Source organism: Caretta caretta, chromosome 11 (assembly GCF_965140235.1).
Source record: "Caretta caretta isolate rCarCar2 chromosome 11, rCarCar1.hap1, whole genome shotgun sequence".
NCBI lineage: Eukaryota > Metazoa > Chordata > Testudines > Cheloniidae > Caretta > Caretta caretta.
The window spans coordinates 64,604,966-64,622,455 of record NC_134216.1 but is presented as its reverse complement, the minus strand read 5'-3'; positions in this window follow the sequence as shown (position 1 = coordinate 64,622,455).

Here is a 17,490-nt window from a genome sequence, read left to right as displayed (position 1 = left end):
AGCTGGGATGCGGAGAGACTTCAGGAGCAAACTGTATTTGCATGAACACACCTACTCTGCTTAGATATCCAGCAGATAGAGCAGTGTTGCTCAAAGTAATCAACTTTGGCTGTTGTTGGGTTACAAATCACTTAGTACTGAATGCAGGGATACTGAAATGTTGTTACCAGTGTTGTTGGCATTATTGCATGAATAAAGGGGAGCAGAACTGTGCTTAACCTGTCTCAAATGAGGGGGTCCCCCTCAGCTGAAAAGACCTCATTAAACCAGGGGCTTGAATGACAGAGCCCTGTGAAAGTAAGAGGGGTGAGGTTAGGTGTCCTAGCTGGGCGGTGTAGACTCTCTCTCTCTAAGGGACCCGGGTCTGGTTTAACCTGTTCCTCCTCTCTGTTCAAAGAAAGAGCTAAATAGGCTTCATTAGGAGCCTCTTTGTTATGTTAAAGTGCTCAAATGAGAGCTGAAATCACTTGAGATGGGGCAGTGTTTCTGGCCAGCCTGCAAAGAGCTGAAAATAACTGAGACTGATGTCAGAGGTCACAGCAGAGAGGTAGATGTCAGCAGAAGGTGATTGACAGTCAGCCAGCAAATGAACAGCTGGTGAAGTGGTGAGCAGAACAGAACAAGTGGCTGGCGGGGTGGCCAGGTGGTGAGGAACAGCAACTGGTGGGGCTGCCAGGCACAGCAAGTGCAAGCAAGGTGCCTTCTTCCCCAGGGTGGGATGTGAACTCTCACAGATGCACCTCCGAACCCTGGGTCCTCACTGACCAAGGACAAACCACTGTGAGTGGGGTGTGGTGAGGGAGCAGAGAGGGGCACAGAAAAGGAACTGTTGGTTGTAGAACTCAAGAACATGAGGCTAAAGACACCACTTCACACACTCTGGGGTGGGCGTCCTGCTCACAGCTTTATGATTATGAATCCTGCTTGTGGCATTTTCCCTAATTAATGTCAGGTGACTTCCCTCCTTTCATTAAAGGTTTCTTTTCTACACTCAGGCCTGGTCTACACTGGGGGGAAATCGATCTAAGGTACACAACTTCAGCTAAGTGAATGATGTAGCTGAAGTCGACGTACTTAGATCTACTCACTGCGGTGTCTTCGCTGCGGTGAGTCGACTGTTGCCGCTCCCCCATTGACTCCACCTGCGCCTCTCACTCCGGTGGAGTACTGGAGTCGATGGGAGAGCATTCGACGGTTGATTTATCGTGTCTCGCGATAAATTGACCCCCCCACTGGATCGATCGCTGCCCATTGATACAGCAGGTAGTATAGACAAGCCCTCAGACTCTGTGTTTGCGAGGGGGGAAGCATTGCCTCTCAGACACGCCCGGGGTGGTGTGTAATTTTCCAAGGTTACTGGGTGGGGGCTCGAGCCAGTTCTGTGTTGTATTGTTGAAAAGGAACCCCTAGATATTGAACCTGGCCCTGGTTGCTGCTGGCTCCACCTGGCAGAAGGGTTACAATAACATGGAATGTGCCAGATACTGAGGTCCTTACTTAGAAAAAGTTCCTATCCAAGTCAACGTAAGTAAAAATTGAGTAAGAATGGATTTGTGCTGTACTATGTTGGCAATAGCTTAGCCATACGTTTGTCTTGTCCTTGTAAAGCAAGGACCAAATTCTCTGCTGGTGTAAATGGGTGAGGTCCACTGAAGTCAATACACCCATTTGCTGAGCAGGAGAATTGGCCTAAGTCTCTATAAACTCTTTAGCTGTCTCTCTCTCATAGAGCCTGCCCCCTCTGATCTGATGGAGTGCTTCCTTCTGGCTCTGTGTGGATATAGGCACTTCCTTCTGCACAGCCATGAGCTGGCTAAGGAGTCTCTGCTCTGAGCTTTGTACATAACAAGCATGTTCCTGTTATTGCCAAGCTCTGCATCTTCAGCGTTCCATTTCCCTGCTATCGCCACAATAGGGCTCATCGCTGAAACTGTTCCATTTTCACTGATAAAAGCAACTGTGATTAGTACCAAACGCAGGTGACTGGAAAACAATCTGTTTCAGGTATGACTGTGGAGAGCACTGAAAGAGGAACTTTTCTGTGTGTTCAAAAGTTCATATCTATTTCCAAAGGGTTTCATTTCTGAGCACTTAAATACCTCATACAGCAGTCACCATTAAAAGCCAGCATTTACCAGCCGTTACCACAGTGTGAGACAGCAGTTGGACTATCTATCCATGTCCTTATCGGGCCTCCACTACTGTAGTGTCAGAGCCCCTTGTTTTTAATGTCTTTATCCTTGTGATGGGTCACAGGGCCTTAACTCTGTGGCAGGCTGCACTTGGAGGAGAGTCAGGGCTGGTAAGTTCTAGTGGATGATGAAACCCAGCTGGGCAGGGACAGGCTGAGCTGGTATAAAATCAGGAAGTGGAGCACCAGGAGGGGGCTGCAGGAAGGAACTCTGCAGTTACTCCCTAGAGAGGAGGAGAGTTGGCAAGAAATGAGGAGGTGGTCTAGGGAGAAGTCCTGGGATCCTGCCTTGGACAGTAGACTCTGGCAAGAGCCTGAGAAGGGTGAAATACCCACCGGGAGAAGAGGAAGCTCTAATGGTAAGCTAGAGGGCGTCAAAACTAGAGAAAAATGTAGGAAGCAGCCCAGGGAAACTGCAATTATGTAGTCTGTGGTTGCTAATTATATGGTCCCTGGGCTGGAACCGGGACAGGCCTGGATTCCCCTTCCGGCCACTGGGAGAGTGGCACGGTCTGGTCAGTGGAGCAGAAGACTGCCTGAGACAGTTGTCCAGAGGGACTCTGATACCCCGAAAGGGGAAAACTGTAGTGACCTGGTCGGAGGGCCAGCCCACAAAGGGGTAGCCATGGGATCCGGAGGGAGAGACCCCAGCATGAGAAACTGAAGGAGGGGGCATCAGACTGATTAAGAGATAATCCCTAGATCAGCCACAAGGAGGCACCACAGTAGTCAGTAGCAAACACCCGGACAATCCTCACAACTCAAGTTGGCCGAATTTTTTTGGCAAATAATAAATTTGCCAAAAGTTGTGGTTTTGGAGGCACCAAAACTATTCATGAATTTGGGCTGAATTTGGCAGACGATTTCAGACCAAAAATTCCCCAAAACCTGACGACAAAAAAGGTGAAAATTCCAAAATGTTCAGTTTCAAAGGGCTGATTTGAAAAGACCCTTCTAAACTGGTTTTTGTTTGTTTCATCAAGAAAATCAGGGAAATAAATTAGTTGTGGTTAAAACAAATTGATGTTTTGTTTTGTTTTTTTAGTTTGTCCAACAAATTATTCGCTCGGCTGCACTTGCACACCCCTGCAAGTGAATTAGGGCAATGCCATTATCCCCATTTTACAGATGGGGAACTGAGGCACAGAGACAGGGTAGGATTCAGGTGCCTAACTCCCACTGAAATCCCTAAGTGACTTGCCTGAGATCACACCAGACATTTGTGGTGGAGCCAGAGTCCAAGTTTCCCATGGCCCAGCCTAGTGCTGTATGCACTAGACAATTGTCCTTCTCCTCCACCTGATCTAGGTATAATGGAAAACCAAGGTAGTCTCAGACACCTCTGTGGTAACAGACGAGCAAATGTGAACTAATGAATCAAATCCTTTGGTTTTCTTGACTAATGAAGTTATGTAGCTCATTTACTGAGAGGTTTGATATGTGCTTAGTCAGTTTATCATGGTCATTCCTTTGGAATTCAAGGTCAGCTACGAAGTAAATTATCCATCTTGGGTGCATGCTATATGGTATCTGAACTACAAAAGAAGAGGTACAAAGGCTCCTTTTGTGGATGGCAGAATCACAAGAAGACATTACACACCCATTTTTCTACAGGGGTTCAACCTTGCAGTGCTGATGGATCTCTCAAATCTGGACATTTAATGGGAGTTCAGCATGCACATGAATAGTGGGAGCAGGCCCCAAGTTGAGAATTAAGTGAAAAGGCCAGATGCTGCTCGGAGTTACACTGTTGTAAATCCAGAGCAGCTCCACAGAATGTGCAAAGCTTCTGGCCAGAGCAGTGCAAAGCAGTGGGAGCAGGGCTGAGGACCTGATCCTGCATCTCCCAACACTGGTTATCCTTCTGGTCCATGGACTTGTATAGAGGAGATTGTCCCACATTGCCACAAATTGTTGCTTCTTCCTGCAGTGCTACCGTTCGCTTTAGGGTCAGATTGAAACCTGTGGGGTAGACCATCCCTTCCTGCAGAAAAACCTGACACAGAGTATGCAAGTAGAGGGGGAAAGGGTCTCCGAGTTTTCCTTTGAAGGGAGTTCAGTAAGTAGGACTGTAGGCAGGCTCCTACCACGCACAGATTCAGGGGGTAGATGAGCGAGGGGAGACTTGGTGCTGTGGCTATGTGGCTCCTCTGTGTTGGTTTGAGCTCCCTGTGGTTTGTCCCTGTCAGCACGGCTCCTTCATTGCTGTCCTCGTCTGGCTGTGCAGGGGGAGAAGTGAAGGGAGTTTTAGGCAGCAAATCAAGTTTGAAGGAAATTGGTTCGGTAGTTTTTATTCGTGCTGACAGCACAGGTCTTCTCACCCTGCTTGAAGCTCTGTTAAAATGCAGGGGCTAGAAAGCTGGCTGCACCCCGCAGCTGGTTAGCGCAGAGGTGGCCTAGAGCTAGGTGGCCTAAGGGCATTCTTGTGCCAAACAGAGAGGTAGTGTTTGATTATTACAAACTCATGAAATACCCACAGTGAGCCAAATCCTTTGCCTCTGCACACAGCCCAAGTAAATGTGTATGGGGGAAACGCGAACACTGGATGTAGAGGGACAGGATAGGGAGGTCAGGGGTACAGCCACCGCTCAGAAACCCTGCCATAGAGATACAGTTGCTACTACAGCCTACAGGATGAGGCCTTGAGTCTGATTAGCATGGACACCAGGATAACGCATCAGCCAGATGCAGAAATGAATATGTACAAAGATGGTTTATCCTTTTGGTCCAGCCTCAGCTGAGGGAGGATCTAACCCTATTAAGCACACATCATTTATACAAAGTTACCATAAATAAATAGTGTTATATGTTTTCTGTTACACTATGTAGGAAGGTAGAACATGGTCTGATTTGGTGTCGCAATTCTTATCTGCTCTGGGATCTTGCTTCTGACAGTGGGCTCCATTCTTTATTTAAGTTACAGTCTTTTCTAGAGACCTCCGTTGAGATCAGGGACCCATAGTCACTGCTGTGCAGCTGCATAGCAAGACACAGTCCCTAGTCCACAAAGCTTACTGTCTAAATAGGCCAGACAGACAAAGGATGGGAGGAGAAAGAGAGGTGAAATGACTTGCCCAAGATCCCACCATAAGTCTGTGGCAGAAGCAGTCCAGTGCCCGATCCACTAGATTGCACTGCCTGTCAGGTACCAGCTACTTCAGAGGAAGTTGCAAGAAACCCTTAAAGGAGTAACTGGCCAATAGGGGAATTATCGTACTAACATGCATCTATTTAGGAGCTGTCTGATACCCTGAATCATGAGTGTTTAAATTCTTTATAGAAGTGTTTTCCTGTCTAATCCAACTGTGGATAATCTCACTAAATACAAATCTAATCTTATTATGATTCCTACTAAGCTCTTGGTCTCAATGCTACCTTGTGCCAATCAGTGGAGTGATTAAAAATCATTTCCTTTTGTTAGCTTTGTATGTATTGCCTTTCATTGTCAGTGACTTTGGGGATGAATGTACAGGAGCTCCTGATTTACTGTCTCTGAACCAATCATAATATCTAGCATAGTCTCCCTTACTCATCTCCTCACTAAGATAATCAACTCTAATCTGTCCTCATATGGAAGTCTCATGAGCACTTCCATCTCTTTTGTTCTTCATCTCTGAATGTCTTTCATTTCTTCCATTTCTTTCTCAACACTCAGCAATTAAAGAACCTTTCCAAAAATTATACAGTCCAATGATAAATGTATGAATTGGTTTACCACTTGACTATCCCTTTACATAAAATATTTAGGTACTGAAAATATTAAACAAAGCTAAGGTAATTATGTTGTGAAGAAATATCCATTTTTGTAAACTTAATAATAATGGGTCAAATTCTGCCCCTCTTACTCATGTTGAGTAGCGCCCTATTCTACAAGTAGTCCCACTGCTTCCTCCAAAATTTCATTTGGTGGTTCATACTTATTGGCATTAATAACTTCCATTCAATATATGTTTCTCCATGCTGTTGACTAATGTCTACTGGTCTTATCTCTCCCTCACTCTCTAATTCACATCACATATTAATATGCATTAAGCACACAATATCAATATAACATCATTTTGTGTGTATATATATTTCTAGCAGTTGTGTGGCCTAACTTGGCCTATGTCTGTCTTTCTATAACCCTGTTCACCTAAGCTATGTATCCAATATCACACTGCAAAGCTGTAGTCAGCTTTGGCATTGAAAAACAGGCACTGTCAAAGGCAAAATACATTCAAGTTCTGCCCCTGTGCAAGCTGGGGAGGGACTTTCAGTGACCAATACCTGGAAAGCTAGTGTCCAAAACAAAGATAAGGAAGGTACAGAACAAATTCGAGAACTGGGACGAACTGGTGCATTGGATTTTAGTGACATGTAAAGACTTTTGCAAGTTGTAAAATCACCCTGTAAATAGTCTGACCTGAAATGTGTAACTCTGGGAAGACATCTTCTATGTAGAGTGAACTTAACAACATGGCACAAGACAGATTCCTAGAAACTGGTACCATACTGAACCGTTTTTCCTGAACGATACTATTATTGACTATTCGCAATCAACCCGACTGATATTGGTCATTTGGTCTTGTGTGCATATTTCATAACGAACCAAAGTGTGGTCAAGCAATGAATTGAGTGTGCAATTTACCAATAATGCTGGTATGGTGTGTGACAAGCTCAGGCAGCAGATTGCATCTTACTGTAAGTTTCTGCATTGCAGCTTACTGTTCTCATGCTGCAGCTGGGATGGCTTGGCTGACCCCCGGGGACTGAACGGAGACCTCTGGAGCTAGAAGCATAGGCTGATAGAGCTTGAGCAAAAGCTCTCTAGTTGCAGCGGTAACAAATGTATATCCTCTGTGGATCAGGTGACCTGTAATACACACTGAGTTACCCAGGGTCATCAAGAAATGTAAACATCCACGCCACTGATGTCACTTGGTATATGGTGACCTGTGTCACTGTTTTTGCCTGTGGACTGGGCCTTTCTTCCTGCACATGGCAAGCTGTTAGAGGTGCTTCCTCGTGTTGCAGAGCATCTTTTCATCTTGGATTCAGACACTAAACCTCTCTCACTGCAGCTGCTTCCGGGGTTTTGTGTGAACAGTGCTCAGGAGTTTCCCTCTGAATCCTTAAACCCTCAGATGGCATAAGAAAGTAGACGCTGGCCACAATTACTACATCAGTGGTGCCCAGTCTTTCTCTGCCCCAAATATAGGGGAATACTGGGAGACCCCACATACAGCGGAGGATAACTTTTAACTTTCTAATGGCAACTGCTGTGTCGGTCAAACTTCAATCCCATTGAAACGAGTTAATTATTTTCGTGCAATGTTAACTTAATAATCTTGTGCCTCCAGTGGGCCAGGTGATGCCTAGTCCTGCTGGTATGTGCAAAGGGGTGAGAGGCGGGAGCTTTCTTATCACTGCCTCTTCGTGAGGGCCAGGCTGAGAGGGGCTGGGAGAGATCACTGATGATCTGAGGGGAAAGGACAAGAAAACATATCATTAGTATAAAATGTAAAGGGAAAAAATGGCCAAAAGACAAAAATAAATCACTAAGACGCATTTAAAATCCATTATCTAGGAACACAGGAATGGCCATCCTGCCTCAGCCCATAGTCCATCCAGTTCAGTATCCTGTCTCTGACAATGGCCAGCTGCTTCAGTAGCCAGTTATGGGAAAACCTGCCCATATAGAAATTTTCTTCCTAACCCCTTCAATTAGAGGTTGGCCTGAAGCATGAGGTTTGAAATCAGCATTGATTTCAATAGTTACTTTGAATTCATGCTGGTATAAACTAAAGCAATGTTTTCCCCCATAGTTTCTTAACCACTTTCTTCCCTTCTAGGTTACCCAGTCATTTTTACATCCTGGATATACCGAACGTTAATACCTGAAAGCTCATCAGTGCAGAACTCTGTGGCACTATACACTAAGGTCAAACTTCACAGCACACTGTAAACGTAATTTGTACCCATATTACCCTGCCACGGTGTTGTCAAGTGGCCGGAGCATAAATGAGAATCAGGCCCTACATGATGCATGAAATCCTGATCAAATTCCTCAGTAATGGGTAATGCTGTTTGGTTTATGTGCTGTAGTGTATCTATATTATTCATTTACTATTCTGCACAGAATTTATGGAATGGATTCAACACAGTCTCTTTGCTATTATTCTACACTCCCCTGGTGACATTTGCATTAAGCCTCTGTTTTTAAACGAGATCCCAACCCATCACTCTGGCATCATCCAACTGAAAAAAGAGTGTAGCCTACCTGATTGCAGCACTGTTTCACATTGTGCTTTTACTGATGTCCGTGTTGATGGATAGTGCCAGTCATTTTTTTAAAACGCAGGTTGTGACTCCATCTATCCTTGAGACAAAGATACTCACTGATCTAGGAAACAGTCATAGATACCGTGAGCCAAATTTTCAGTTGATGTAAATCTGTGTAACTCTACGGGACTAGGCTGATTTACATCAGGTGAAGATTTGGCTCCTTGTTTGTTGCATTTTTGACAATCTTCCTGGCTTTCTGCGTGAACCCTTACTAATGAAATATACACTTATTCTGCTAAGTGGGGCTTGGCAATTTGAGGAGAAAGGACTCCAGTCCCCAGGGCTATGGAGGGACGTCATAAATCATATAATATGTTCAGAGATTTTGCCTGAGCCCACCGAAGAGACTTGTCAGATATGAGCTCTTGTTAAATAATTGCTGACAGGCATTCTCGGGCATCTTACTACTTCTGCTTTCAGTCATTAGCTTTGACAAAATGACTCCCTTTTATATTCACTTTGAATGTTCGACTCTTCAGTTTTGACCTCCTGGAGAGGAATTGAATAATGTAAGGTCATTAGAGATTTGAATTATGCCTTTCCCCCACTTCTTCCTGTCATTTCTGTCTCTTTAACACCATCCCATCCCACCCCTGTTCTTTCTACCTATGTGAGTGGATGGGCACTTCCCTTTAGAAATCTGCCCTCTCCGCCTGCCTGTCCTTTTCTAGAACACTTACAGGATTAATTTTAAGAATGCTGATAAATACTTCCCTTGGTCCGGATGATGATGATTCTCTCCCTTGGGTCTTGAAAATCCACCATTTGTCCTGATTTAACATCATGACATACAAAAATATGAAGACAGACTGTACTCTGGCATCTGCAGTCCCTTTTGTGCTGCAAAAACAGTAGCCTTTCTGGACAGGAGGCAGCCATTTTTGTTGAAGAGCTTCTATATATAGGACAGGTCAAGTATTTCATCCTGTGCTACCTTGCAGAAGAATTGTGAATAAACTTCCTCATTGTAGACATCTTTGTAGGACTCTGTATGCTGGTCTTTAGCTCTGTGTTTGTGTGATGCACATTTGAAAAGGGCTGAATTGCATTTCCTTCCCTAAAGTCAGGCTTCAAGCATGCAAATTATTGCTTGGGTAAAAGTACTCGTCATTTCCCTCTCCTATTTACAAGCGTACTCTTACAAAGATGGCCTCACTTCCTGAATGTTGTCTGCACACATAGGTCCATCCGGTTTCTAATCTCAGGCACTGAGGTATGAAGCTGGAATTAATGGCATATCTCCAGTGTGAATGAGATGAACATGTGAGCTATGATTTTTAATTATTTCATAATAATAACATTGTGAATCTCCTATTGAAATCTGCGATCTCCCGTACTCAATTTATGCACAAAGTCAGATCACAGCCCAAGCACAGATAAAGCAGTCACCATCGCAAGGCTTTTTTAGGCTAATTATCTGTAAGTACAAAAGAGGAGCATCACAAAAAAATGGACTTTTTCTTCATTCAAAGGAGAATGAGCCTATTGCTGGCAGAAGCTCTGTACAAGCTGAGAAAGGAGGTAGAGAAGAGGTGAGATGCAGGGGATTGAACTGTGATTCATCAGAGGGTTGAACTGTGAAATTTGAGTCAGGGCTGACTTTTGTCCACTGAACTGCGTTTTGAAATGAGGGGACACACACTGAGAGACCGGATCAGAGAGAACTGGGAATTCATAGGCATAACTTCCGAGTCCCTTAAATAACTTTCCTTACCCTTTTTGTGGCTAAGCGTCACCAGACCTGCTAGAAACTGGAGTGATGCCATTACATAGTTGACATACTGTTTGGGTGATCTTCCAGAAAACACCATCCTGGCCACTGTGCGTGTAGAAGCCCTCTACACCAACATTCCACATAAAGATGGACTACAAGCCATCAGGAACAGTATCCGCGATAATGTCATGGCAAACCTGGTGGCTGAACTTTGTGATTTTGTCCTCACCCATAACTATTTCACATTTGGGGACAATGTATACCTTCAAGTCAGTGGCACTGCTATGGGTACCCGCATGGCCCCACAGTATGCCAACATTTTTATGGCTGACTTAGAACAATGCTTCCTCAGCTCTCGTCCCCTAACGCCCCCACTCTACTTGTGCTACATTGATGACATCTTCATCATCTGGACCCATGGAAAAGAAGTCCTTGAGGAATTCCACCATGATTTCAACAATTTCCATCCCACCATCAACCTCAGCCTGGACCAGTCCACACAAGAGATCCACTTCCTGGACACTACAGTGCTAATAAGTGATGGTCACATAAACACCACCCTATACCAGAAACCTACTGACTGCTATGCTTATCTACATGCCTCCAGCTTTCATTCAGACCACACCACACAATCTATTGTCTACAGCCAAGCTCTACGATACAACCGCATTTGCTCCAACCCCTCAGACAGAAACAAACACCTACAAGATCTCTATCAAGTGTTCTTACAACTACAGTACCCACCTGCTGAAGTGAAGAAACAGATTGACAGACCCAGAAGAGTACCCAGAAGTCACCTACTACAGGACAGGCCCAACAAAGAAAGTAACAGAACGCCACTAGCCATCACCTTCAGCCCTGCAACTAAAATCTCTCCAGCGCATCATAAAGGATCTACAACCTATCCTGAAGGACGATCCCTCGCTCTCACAGATCTTGGGAGATGGACAGCCCCCCAACCTGAAGCAAATACTCACCAGGAACCACACAACAAAAACACTAACCCAGGAACCTACCCTTGCAACAAAGCCCATTGCCAACTCTGCCCACCTGTCTATTCAGGGGACACCATCATAGGACCTAATCACATCAGCCACACTATCAGAGGCTCGTTCACCTGCACATCTACCAATGTGATCTATGCCATCATGTGCCAGCAATGCCCCTCTGCCATGTACATTGGCCAAACCGGACAGAATAAATGGACATAAATCAGACGTCAAGAATTATAACATTCAAAAACCAGTCAGAGAACACTTCAATCTCTCTGGTCACTTGATGACAGACCTAAAAGTCGCAATATTACAACAAAAAAACTTCAGAAACAGACTCCAATGAGATACTGCTCAACTGGAATTAATTTGCAAAACTGGACACTATTAAATTAGGCTTGAATAAAGACTGGGAGTGGATGGGTCAAGATACAAAGTAAAACTATTTCCCCATGCTTATTTCTCCCCCGCCCCCCACTGTCACTCACACCTTCCTGTCAACTGTTGGAAATGGGCCATCCTGATTATCACTACAAAAGGTTTTTTTCTCCTACTGATAATAGCCCACCTTAATTGATTACTCTTGTTATAGTGTGTATGGCAACACCCATTGTTTCATGTTCTCTCTGTGTGTGTGTGTGTATATATCTTCCTATTGTATTTTCCACTGCATGCATCTGATGAAGTGGGCTTTAGTCTATGAAAGCTTATGCTCAAATAAATTTCTTAGTCTCTAAGATGCCACAAGGACTCCTCATTTTGCTGATTCAGACCAATGCGGCTACCATTCTGAAAGCTGGTCGGGTTAAGAAAGCCAAAGCTGGCCCCACTAGCTGATTTATGCGGAGTGAGAGGGCTGAGCCGCAAAGAGGGGGCAGCGGCTGCTGGAGCAAGAGCGGTGCCACAGACGGTGAAAGAGACAGAGAGTGGCGGAGTGTAACCGCAGGAAGGGGCACTGGCCAGGCAGAACTACCCCCAGAATGACCAGGAGGGGGTCCCATCTGTGGTGAGCACAGTGCCCCATCACAGTCCCCCTACCAGCCCACCAAGAACGGTGACTTGGAACCCCCCCCGTGACATGGGGTAAGACCTACTTAACCCCCTGATGCTAATGAGACTGGAGTTGGATCGAAGGCCCAACGTGAAGGTGATGGACTATTGTTTGTTGGAACTACTGATTTAACCTGGACTGGGTGGGATTCTGTGACCTATCCCGATGGCTGAGTTGCAAGAAGAAGCAAGGCCAGAACACCTGTCTGCAGGGGGCAAAAAGGAGATGGCCTGTCCAGCCACCAGAGGATATGCCATCCGTATGCTCACAGTTGTATGCTTATAGCAGGGAGATCAATTCCCTCCCTATTGCCCACCCCTGGACTCTACTTTTTGTATCCTACTTGGGGAGGATTCAGTATTTTGAGTGCAGATGAAAAGAAGACATTAGCTAGGATAGATCAAAACTTTGGAAAGAAAGTGGCCTGGAAGTGAAAGACTCATTGCTGAGATCTGTCGTGATATTTTTGTTCCTGAATCAATGCCCCTTTAAAGAGTTTCTTCGTGATCTTACAAGTATTTTGATCTTTCAAAAAAATCAGTTTATGGTGGTGGTGGTGGGGGGCGGGGCGGGACAGAGAGAACTGGTTCAGCTTATCTTGAAAGCCTGAGTTTAATTTAGGCTGGGAATGTGTTAAAATTCTCCGATATAGTTAATAAATATGCCCCATTGACAGTGAAGTGGGTCAAGAACCATCATTGTGTATGGATCTCAGGGAGACCTGGCAACAAAGCATCAGGCAAGCAAAATGACATAGAAGGGACACATAAAAGCCAACTAGAAAATGATGAATGAACTCCTGGAAAATAAGGCCAGGAGAAGAATCAGTGTATCTGGTCAGTAAAGCAAAATGACAATGACATTTTCCTATGGAAAATGTTATTCAAGATAATGCCACTCAGATGTACCATAGTGATACCAACACACAAAGATGTGTCACAAGAGAAACAAAAGATTTCCATCCACAGCAATGGAGGGAAAGAAAATGCAATGAGGTCCCTCTTGCCCAGCACTCTGCAAACTTTCACCAAAGCTCTGATTTGATAGCATTTCACACCCACTTTGCCTTGTTGTAAATGACAGTGCCAGGTTTAGGGCATTGCTGAAATGAGCCCACGGTCAATAATCATGATTATAACAAGCAGCGTGGCAGAGGTGCTCAGTTACTCAGAAACATGATCCTGTGTCATATGCATCGTTCCCAGTACACGTTTAATACAGTTCAGTTTGAAATTCATGACCATGCCAGGGCACAGTCTTCAACCCCGGCTGTTTGTGCAAAGCAGTTGCAACTGAGAGTTCTCCTGACACAGGGAAATCCTTAGGTGTTTCCAAGCTGGAACAGCCAGTTCTATGCCATTTAGTGTCTCCCCCACCCCAACACTCCCTCTCCATAGAGGGGAGTATGCAGAGGGAAGGAGGAAATGAAAGAAGACATGGAGTTGATCCTGTGACATGTTTATCACAGGAGTGGGTGGGTGAGATTCTGTGGCCTGCGTTGTGCAGGAGGTCGGACTAGATGATCATAATGGTCCCTTATGACCTTAATATCTATGAATCTTAAGCCATCTTTGTGGGGAGAGGGACAAATTGTGGGGCGGGGTACACAGTGTGCCACTAAATCTGCCCCTGGGCCAGCATCTGGCTGCAGGCAACAATTTAGAGAAGGCAAGCAGCCTCACAAACTTACACTGGGGGATGTTTTGGTCCCTGTTTGGCCCAGGATTGGGGGAGTGGAAAGGTGGCTTATAGCCCCCACATCCCTACCTCAGCTGCACTGAGAGTAGGCCCAGCTGAGCGCTGAGTCCCGAATATAGGCGCTTTTAGCGCATCCGTTACTATGAATAGAGTGCAGTCCACTTAACTCAATAACTGGTTTCTAATTCGATCAGGACTTCTGAAACCAAGCCATTGGTATTGAAAATTGTAATCTCTGCCCTTTATTTGGATCTCTTTTAGCCAGATTGAACAGTTTTACTGAGTAATACAATGATTTGCCAAAGAAGGTGACTACTTAATTATCAAGAAGGGCCAAGATTCCAAACAGAGAGAAGAAAGAGACCAAGGAAGAACCAAGTGGTGATAGCCACAGGCAATATTTGTACACCTGAAGAATCGCCAGAGGGGTCAGGAATCTGGCTTGGACTCCACAAAGATGACCTATCAAGGCTTTCAGTTTTTCCCATCCTTCTGATGCTCCCCCGCAAATATCACAGATCTTGCTGGGCCCGCTGGAAGGCCTCTTCAGGGAGACCCAGTACCTCTGCTCTCCCTCCTGGCTCAGCCAGGCCTTGTCTGGCTCCCTGGCAGCACAGCTCCATAGGAGCTGCACTCTGGTGGGTGTTCTCACCCATGTTTCTCCACTCTAAGTCCCCCTCAGTGTTGGATCATATTAAAGAAGTTCTGTATTAAAATCACAAATGAGTTTGATTCACCATAGTTTAAATTCCAGGGTATTACTAATTAAGAGGTCTCTTGGTTTTTGGTACTGTTTCTCTCCCTCTATGTGTGAAACTTCCAAGCTGCTAATTGCGTTAGTACATTCTAAGACAGAGTCTGTTCTCAAAGCAATTCGCACAGAGAGAGACTCAAAGCAATACTGTGTAACAACAGAAACAGCACCCAGAGACTCCCCGCCCTTTTGTTGTATTAACAATTGTGATTAAAATAGAGATAAAGGATGTATGTGGATGGATGCTTGGTGTGGATAATAACTGAATGATCAGGGAGGTACCAGCCTAAGAATCCAGTGTCCATCGGCTGAAGAAGGCGTCAAGTGGAAATAACCAGAGGACCCCCGGAGGGCAGACTGGAATCCACCCAACAGCCTCAAGAATGGGAGAACCAAAGAACAAGATAACCTCTGGCAGCACAGAGCCGTCAGGAATGTGCCATCTGCTGATTGATCCAGCAACAGCATGATGAAGCAATTCCCATAGACTGGCCTAGGAAGAAATTCCTATAAAAATGGACTCTAGAAAGTGAGAACTTTGGGGTCTGATTCTGCAAACCAACTTCCAGGAACATCAGATGAGCATCTGACAAGGCCCTGCTCCCTCCTCATGTCCAGGCCACCTGGCCAGTGGCTTGGCATGAGCAACTCTAAGCCTGGTAATTATGATAACTACCTTGCAGAACCTGTGTGTGTGTTTGTATGAATGAATGTGTGAATAAATATGAGATTGAATGGAATGTTATAGCTCTAACTGTTGATTACCATGAAGTTACTTCTGATTTACATCCAGTGTCAGACAATCAGGCTGCAGGATATGCTTCGCAGCTGTTCAAAAGCTTGCGAGCATGAGTTCAAGTCTCTCACTGCTTAGAAAGAGAAAGGAAAAGATGTTCTGCCATCTTTGTTTCCAGCTGAACATGGCTGGAAAAGGGGATTCAGAGAGTTTAGGAAATTTGAAACTCACTCAGAATGTGCCCAATCCAATGCTCATTAAAGTTACTGGAATGATTTCCATTGACTTTTCTGGTCTTTGAATTGAGGCCAATGAGCCCCAAAATCTCTACAACAAAGCTTTTATGGTCCTGCTATCACTCACTGCTGGAAAAACACAGACAAAAGCCAATGGTAGAAATGCAGGCTTGAAGCACAAAGGAACTGTGTGAGTGCTGGCTCACATATTCATGTCTGTTCACTCAGGGCCTGATCCAAAGCCTATTGAAATCAATTAAAAGACTTACATGGACTTCAATTAACTTTAGATCAAGCCTTGAAACTTTTATTGTGATGGACACCAGGCTTCCCCCTGAATTCAGAGGTCTGGATATTACTCCTGATCTGATGCTGTCAATCTGACATCCTATTGTCATTATCCTCAAGGTTATCTTCTTTCTTCCTCTAGTCACTGCAGCTTTCTTATTCTTAGAATCATAGAACTGGAAGGGACCTTGAGAGGTCATCTAGTCCAGTCCCCTGCACTCAAGGCAAGACTAAGTAATATCTAGAACATCCCTGACAGGTGTTTGTCTAACCTGCTCTTAAAAATCCCCAATGATGGAGATTCCACAATCTCCCTAGGCAATTTATTCCAGTGTTTAACCACCCTGACAGTTAGGAAGTTTTTCCTAATGTCCAACCTAAACCGCCCTTGCTGCAATTTAAGTCCATTGCTTCTTGTCTATCCTCAGAAGTTAAGAACAATTTTTCTCCCTCCTCCTTGTAACAACCTTTTATGTACTTGAAAACAGCTACCATGTCTGCTCTTGGTCTTCTCTTCTCCAAAATAAACAAATCCAATTTTTTCAATCTTCCCTCATGGATCGTGTTTTCTAGACCTTTAATAATTTTTGTTGCTCTTCTCTGGACTTTCTCCAATTTGTCCACTTCTTTCCTGAAATGTGGCGCCCAGAACTGGACACAATATTCCAGTTGAGGCCTAATCAGCACGGAGTAGAGTGGAAGAATTACTTCTCATGTCTTACTTACAATACTCCTGCTAATACATCCCAGAATAATGTTTGCTTTTTTTGCAACAGTGTTACACTGTTGACTCATATTTAGCTTGTGATCTACTATGACCCCCAGATCCCTTTCCACAGTACTTCTTCCTAGGCAGTCATTTCCCATTTTGTATGTGTGCATCTGGTTGTTTCTTCCTAAGTGGAGTACTTTGCATTTGTCCATATTGAATTTCATCCTATTTACTTCAGACCATTTCTCCAGTTTGTCAAGCTCATTTTGAATTTTAATCCTATCCTCCAAAGCACTTGCAACCCCTCCAAACTTGGTATTGTCCGCAAACTTTATAAGTGTACTGTCTATGCCATTATCTAAATCATTGATGAAGGTATTTAGAACCAGACTCAGAACTGATCTCTGCAGGACCCCACTCGTTATGCCTTCCAGCATGACTGTGAATCACTGATTACTCTCTGAGATCGATTTTCCAATCAGTTATGCACCCACCTTGTACTAGCTTCATCTAGGTTGTATTTCCCTAGTTTGTTTATAAGAAGGTCATGCGAGACAGTTTCAAAAGCCTTACTAAAGTCAAGATATACCACATCTACTGCTTCCCCTCTATCCACAAGGCTTGTTACCCTGTCAAAGAAAGCTATCAGGTTGGTTTGACATGATTTGTTCTTGAAAAATCCATGCTGACTGTTATTTATCACCTTATTATCTTCTAGGTGTTCACAATTTGAGTGCTTAATTATTTGTTCCATTATCTTTCCAGGTATAGAAGATAAGCTGACTGGTCTGTAA